The sequence below is a fragment of the Desmodus rotundus genome, chromosome 9, assembly GCF_022682495.2.
Source record: "Desmodus rotundus isolate HL8 chromosome 9, HLdesRot8A.1, whole genome shotgun sequence".
Classification (NCBI taxonomy): domain Eukaryota; kingdom Metazoa; phylum Chordata; class Mammalia; order Chiroptera; family Phyllostomidae; genus Desmodus; species Desmodus rotundus.
The window spans coordinates 55,120,490-55,128,015 of NC_071395.1; the positions used below are offsets into that span (position 1 = coordinate 55,120,490).

General features: G+C 45.1%; 1 pseudogene; it reads left to right on the plus strand.

Annotated features, from left to right (window-relative positions):
* The first annotated feature begins 777 nt into the window (after window positions 1–777).
* On the plus strand, window positions 778–1,940 carry LOC112305244 (BCL2/adenovirus E1B 19 kDa protein-interacting protein 3-like; annotated as a pseudogene).
* The last annotated feature ends 5,586 nt before the right edge of the window (window positions 1,941–7,526 follow it).

Here is a 7,526-nt window from a genome sequence, read left to right on the forward strand (position 1 = left end):
TCCCTTTGCTTCCATTGCTTCATGCTCCTATCCCCTCTGTATTTTAAAAGAGTAGCGTTTCTGAAGCTGTTAAAGCCAGGGTAGCTGTTAAGGCCAGAGCAGCAAGACAGGAATCCCTGTTTTCTAGGTTAGAAAGCTAGGGGCTATTCTCTTGCCCCTAGTTTTCTACAAACTAATGAACAAATCACAACAATTTTGTCTGTTTCCTCAACTATATACTGGAATAGTCTCTCTAACCCTTTCTTCCATCTTTCGATGCCCCAAAGATGCATTTAATCCTGTAAAAGCACTTCGATCATGTCAGTGAAAGGAGCTACACAAACAAGACGTCATTACGGAGCTGCTGGGTAAAGCCATTATTTCGTTCTGACTACAGTGAACCTAGATCAAAAAGCTCATCGGGCTCTGCTGCTCTGTTTAACCCCCAGGTGATACATGACACATCCTGTTCCCCACTGAGTGGCCAGGGCTCCTGGGGAGGGCAGGCCTGGGGCATCCTGTCAGGACAAGGGGCCCAGACACTAACAAAGGCTGAAAGCCATTTCCGAAGGACCACAGGATAACCTGAAAGGGCACCACTGGAGCATCAAAAAGAATAATAGCTAAAAGTGGTGAAAATATCAACATGCTTAAATGTATCAGCTCATAAAATATCTTTAAGTTCCAATTTATGAGCAATACATTCATTTTCTTAACTATGATAAGGTGTTACAAGTGTATACATTTTTCAATGTACACTTTAGTTTTCAGAGGGCAAGTTCCTGGGTGGAGCTCCCCATGAACAGCAGCAATGATGATGATAATGGCAATGGGAAAAATGGGGGACTGGAACCCGTCCCTTCCTCATCCTCTATCCACAGTGGAGACATGGAGAAGATTCGTTTGGATGCACAGCATGAATCAGGACAGAGCAGTTCGAGAGGCAGCTCTCACTGTGACAGCCTTTCCCCACAAGAAGATGAGCAGGTTGCGTTTCATGTGGAAATGCACACCAGCAGGGCCCCTAGCTCTCAGCCAGAAGAAGAAGCTGTAGAAGGAGAGAAAGAAGTCGATGCTTTGAAGAAAAGTGTAGACTGGGTGTCAGGCTGGCCCAGTAGGCCTGGGAACATTCCACCTAAGTGAGTTCTCACATGTTCTCTTCAGTGGGCACAATGGGTGTGTATGCGTTGGACCTGCTACTTCCCACACTATTTTCAGCAAATGCATTTCTGATACCTATTTCTGAATTTCTTCCCCCAGGGAGTTCCATTTCCGGCACCCAAAACGGTCTGTTTCTTTAAGCATGAGAAAAAGCGGAGCCATGAAGAAAGGGGATATTTTTCGGCGGAATTTCTTAAGGTGTTCATTCTATCTCTCTTCCTGTCCCATGTTTTGGCTTTGGGGCTAGGCATCTATATTGGAAAATGACTGAGCTCACCTTCTGCCAGCACCTACTGAAGGAAAGAAGCCCCTGGAAAAGCGTGTGACCTGTGAAGTGGTGTATTGTCACAGTAGTTTTTTTGAACTAGAGACCATTGTAAGCATGACCCAACCTACAACCCTATTTTTACATACCCAAGCTCCAGTAATTCTCAAAATCCAGTATTTTATTCAAACTCTGTTGAGGCATTTTACTAACCTCATTCCCTTTTTGGCCTGTAAGACACTTTAGAATTTCCTAACAGAGTTTACTGTTGTTTAGAAATTTGCAAGGGCTTCTTTTCCACAAATGCCACCAGCAGATAATAATTTTGTTGGTAATGCTGTTGTCTCCTTTTAGTACCACCAGAGTGAGACCTGAATCATTCATGGTATAAATTTCACTCTTGCAAGATGACTCCCGTCTCTCTAAAAACAAGATCAGGTCGGCGAATCATATACAAGCTTTGTTGTTTTGTTTTTCAAGACAAAGGCAAGCTTCTCTAAGCTTGAACTTATTAATTATTAAAAAGAAAACAAGAAAAAAAACACAAGACATGAGGAAACAAATATCCTGGGCAATTAAAAATTACTTTAAAAAATTGTACATTTTAAATACATACAGTTTATGTCAGTTATACCTCAATAAAGCTATATTAATTTAATTGGTTACCATTTAATGATGCTAAAAACCAACTCATTATTTTAAAAATTAGTAAATAAAGGAGGAAAATCAAGCATTTTCCTTTCCAAACCAAACTAAACTTACCGTCTTGAGCTATTGAAATATTTATGAATAAAAATGTATGATACCTGAGATTTGCATCTGAGATTCGCATCAAAAGAGCATAAGAGGGTAAAGACAGTAAAACAAGACTGGCTATGCCTTTGGTAGTCGGATAGTGGCTGCACTGATGTTTGCTACATTGTTCTCCCCTTTTGTATGTGTTTACAACATTCCATTGTGAAGTGTTTTTAAAAGTAATAGTCTGTACATCCTCTTGGCAAATTAGCTAACTTTCCGTCATGCACTTACCCAGCAGAGAAATGGGTCCAATAACATTGAACCCATAGGGCTATTCATGCCTATTAATATTGAGAAAATACTTTGAGGTCTCAAGATCAAAGATACCATATAGTTGTAAGGTATCATCACCATATTAGAATTAAATAAATTACCAGTAAATTTGGAAATGCAAATCTGATTACCACCTGACTCAAAATTTGGTTCATGTAAGGAATGAGCATCCTGAGCAGTACCCATAAAGGACCAATGACCAGAGGCTGATTCGAAAGTCATCCGTTACCACACAAGACACCCCATTAGGCAGAACAAATCCGAGGTACAATTACTGCGAAAATTAAGTTCACCTTAGTGTCCCCCATCTTCCTATTCAGGATCCATGTTTTGCCTCTCCTATTCCCTCTTCTATGCTTCTAATAACCCACACTAGACCCAGACACCCAAAATTACTGTGCCAATTGAGACTTCATTCATTAATTACTTTTACTCGACAGACATTTATTGAGCACCTGTTCTGTGTGAGAACACGGATGTGAATAAAGCTTATCCTGGAGAAGCTCAGGCAGTCTTGGGGTGGCAAGACATCTCAGTAAATCATTCCAGTGCAACCACATGAAGTGGGGACAAAGTGGAAGCGGAGCAGAGGAACCCGCTAACTCTCTGGGAGGACCTGGACAGTGTTACCAGAACAGTGACAACTCATCTACCTTGTGAGCTATCAACGGGAGCTCGCAGGAGGAGTCCAAGGAAACAGGCATTCCAGATGGCGGGGCTTTCCAGAGACACGGAACCAGTAGGACACACAGAGATACATGGAAGAGGAGGTTTATTTAGGAATTGGCTCACGGTTGTGGAGGCCGGGAAGCCCCAGGATCTACCTTCTATAAACCAGAGAACCAGGAAGCCAGTGGTGTCACTCAGTCTGAGTCCAAAAGTCCAAGAACTGGAACAGGAGAAGACAGAGGTCCCAGGGCAAGAGCACAGTCACCATTCCTTACTTTTTTGTTCGATTCAGACCCTCCAAGAATTGGATGCTGCCTACCCACCTTGTGGAGGGCAATCAGCTTGACTCAGTTCATCAGTTCAAACGCCAGTCTCTCCGGAAACTCCCAACACCTGCACAGCTGGAGTCAGAAATGATGTATTACCTGCCATCTGGACATTTCTCAGCCCCATCAAGTTGACACAGAAAGTTACCCACCACCCAAGACTAAGGAGGGGGGCACAATCGAAGTCATTAGAGGCCTGGAGACAAATCACTTGTGGGTGAAGAGGACAGTTTGGAAAGCAGGGTGCAGTCAGCTCTTGAAGAGCCTTGTGCACTGTGCTGGGACCTTGAGCTTCATTCTGGGGCTCCCTCCGGATGCTTTCTCAGGAAAGAAATGCCTGTTCTGATCTGTGTCAGGACTGTGTGCTTACTTGTCTTTAGATCAAGTAAGACTACAAATTCCTTCCCTGGGATTGTTCTATTTTATAACCCTAGTTCCCAGGACAGATTTAGACCTTTTTCAAGGGTCAGGCTTAAAGTCAGTAATTTCCTTTTTTTTTTTTTTCACACACAATAAGCTACGAACAATACTTTGGAAAGGAGCCTAAGGAAGAAAAAAATAAGACTTTTGCTTAAAATAGGTCTAGCTGGCAACACAAGTTAACATCAACCTCATTCCCACTTCAGAACTCTGGGACGTCCCTCCTCATAATTGTCCCTGGAAAGAAACTCAGGTCTGAGGTCACATCCCAAGTATAAGTATTAAGATTCCCATACAAAGGACAGGAGAAAAATGTGGGCCCCAAGCCCCAAGAAAGGTGGGTAAAAGGAGCTTGCTTTTAGAGGGAGGATGGCATCCTCACTCTGGGAGCTGGGTCAGGGAGGAGGAATGTTGGCGCAACACAGGGCAGAATTTCCCGGAGCAGCTTCCTTCCTGCCTCATGGGAACTTGGTCTATCGGTGATAAAGGACGCTGGACATCTGGTGACAAAGGAGGCTGGACACTGGAAAGATCAAAACTATCCCTGGGAATTTAAAAAGAATCATGAACTCTGAGAGGGGTCAGGGGCTGAAGCTCCCAGCCCAGCAAGGAGGAGGCCCTGCTGGAGGGAACCCCTTTGCTTGTGCAGAGGGACCCCCACATTCAGTGAGTAGGTTTTCAGGGGCCAGAGCACAGCAGTGACCTGGGGCATGACAGGACTTATAAAGGGCACAGGGACCACAGCCTTCCAGCTGGGTCTTTGGGGGACCCCTGGACTTGCAGGGACATGGCTGTGTAGCAGGCTGTGATGTGAGCAGGTGGAGAGCTGCTGGGTCCCAGCAGGGACGGACTGCCTGTCTGTGCATCACAGACACCCGACCTAAGTCCTCTGGGGTGTTTCCGGTCCCGGTCCCCAGCTTTGGTGTGGGTCACACTAATGCCAGCTCAGGCCTCGTTGGATCATTGACATTTTTGGTCCTCTAATCTACACTTTGTTTTAACTCGCTCTCTCTCCAGCAGACCCTCTGCCTTTGGTTCACCCGTACTGTCCAACCTTAGCAGTGGAAGCTGCTTTAGAGAGAGATGGCATGAACCTGGGTGAACCATATGTGCGACAAGTGTTGTTTACCTAAAATAACCTACCTAGATCCTTGGATGTAACTTGATTCCTATTTTCTGCCTTTTTTTTATCCTCCTTATTCACAGACATCTTGGGAATGTGTGAACTTATTATCTGCAGTTACTGATAATGGGTAATTCATTCTTTTTTTTTCTTTTTTCGGTTGTTCCATCATCAACAGCCTGTTATCTGCTACCACTATAGCTCAGTGACTGACTGTTGGTGTAAACACCATTGTGCGTGTGACCGGTTTGGACGTTTTCATTGGTTGAATCTGTCTGTGGTCCAATTGTCCTACACATCAATCAGTACACATCGGGCACGATAATCACTCACCAGTAAAAGTCATGGTGCACAAGGTTTACATTTTACATCTCACAGTATCTCTAAAAATTCTGTGCTAGCCCTGACTGCTGTGGGTTAGTTGGTTGAGTGTTGTCCTGCAAAGTGACAGGCCGCTGGTTCGATCCCCTGTCCGGGCATGTGCCCAGGTTGCAGGATATAGGTTCATTCCCCAGATGGGGTGTGTCCAGGAGGCAACTGATCAATGTTTCTTTCTTTTTTTTTTTTTTTTTTTTAATATATTTATTGATTATGCTATTACAGTTGTCCCATTCCCCCCCCACTCCACTCCATCCTGCCCACCCCCCTCCCTCCCACGTTCCCCCCCCATAGTTCATGTCCATGGGTCATACTTATAAGTTCTTTGGCTTCTACATTTCCTACACTATTTTTACCCTCCCCCTGTCTATTTTCCACCTATCATCTATGCTACTTATTCTCTGTACCTTTACCCCCCTCTCCCCCTCCCACTCCCTTATTGACAACCCTCATGTTCTAGTTGTTTGTCTAGTTTGCTCTCGTTTTTGTTTTATGTGTGGTCGTTAATAACTGTGAGTTTGCTGTCATTTTTACTGTTCCTATTTTTGATCTTCTTTTTCTTAGGTAACTCCCTTTAACATTTCATATAATAAGGGCTTGGTGATGATGAGCCTCTTCAACTTGACCTTATCTGAGAAGCACTTTATCCTCCCTTCCATTCTAAATGATAGCTTTGCTAGATACAGTAATCTTGGATGTAGGTCCTTGCGTTTAATCTTGGGTAATGTAATTATGATGTGCCTTGGTGTGTTCCTCCTTGGGTCCAGCTTCTTTGGGACTCTCTGAGCTTCCTGGACTTCCCGGAAGTCTATTTCCTTTGCCAGACTGGGGAAGTTCTCCATTATTTGTTGAAATAAAATTTCAATTTTTTGTTCTTCCTCTTCTCCTTCTGGCACCCCTATAATTCGGATGTTGGAACGTTTCAAGGTGTCCTGGAGGTTCCTAAGCCTCTCCTCATTTTTCCAAGTTCTTGTTTCTTCATTCTTTTCTGGTTGGATGTTTGTTTCTTCCTTCTGGTCCATACCATTGATTTGAGTCCCAGTTTCCTTCTCATCACTATTGGTTCCCTGTACATTTTCCTTTGTTTCTCTTAGCATAGGCTTCATTTTTTCATCTGTTTTTCGAATAGATTCAACCAAGTCTGTGAGCATATTGATAACCAGTGCTTTGAACTGTGCATCCGATAGGTTGGCTATCTCTTCGTCGCTTAGTTGTATTTTTTCTGGAGCTTTGAAGTGTTCTGTCATTTGGGCCATTTTTTTTTTTGTTTGTCTTGGTGCGTCTGTTACTTTAAGGGGCGGAGCCTTAGGTGTTCACCTGGGCGGGGTAATGCTGGTCGCTGTGCTGTGATGCTGTACGTGGGGGCGGGGCCGAGAGGGAGCAATGGCGCCCGCTTCACTGTCCTCCGGATTTCAGTCTTTCACTCCGCTACCCACAATGAAACTGGGCCCCTCTGGTGCTGGTTCCCGAGTGGGTGGGCCTGTGCACACTCTAGGCCCCTGTGGGTCTCTCCAACAACCTCTCCTGTGAGGCTGGGAGTCTCTCCTGCCGCCCCAACCCCCAGGGGCGCTTTCAATCAGAGGTTTGAGGCTTTATTTCCCCGAGCTGGAACCCTGGGTTGCACGGTCTGCTTCTCTGCCCGCCGTTCGTCCGGTTTATCTGTGGGCGAATGTGGTGCCGCAAGGTGCTACCTGCCACTCTGCCTGCCCCACTCTCCGCCACTCTGAGTCTGTCCCTCTGGGTTTATCTGTGCAAATGTGGGACCACAGGGTCTGCTAGTGCTCGGAGTGCCTGCGCCATTTGTCCCACACTCCGCCAGTCTCAGTCCGGCCACAGCCACGCGAGTCCTCTCCACCCCAGTGCCGTCTCCGCCCCTCCTACCAGTCTGGATGAATGATTATTTTCTGTTTCCTTGGTGTCGGTCCCCCTTGCTGTTCGATTCTCTGTCAGTTCTGGTTGTGCGAGGAGGCGCAGTGTGTCTACCTACGCCGCCATCTTGGTTCTCCAATGTTTCTTTCTCACATCAATGTTTCTCTCCCTCTCTGTCTCCCTCCCTTCCCCCTCTCTAAAAAAACAAATGAATAAATAAAATCTTTTTTAAAAATTCTGTTGGAAATATCTGGAATGTTATATC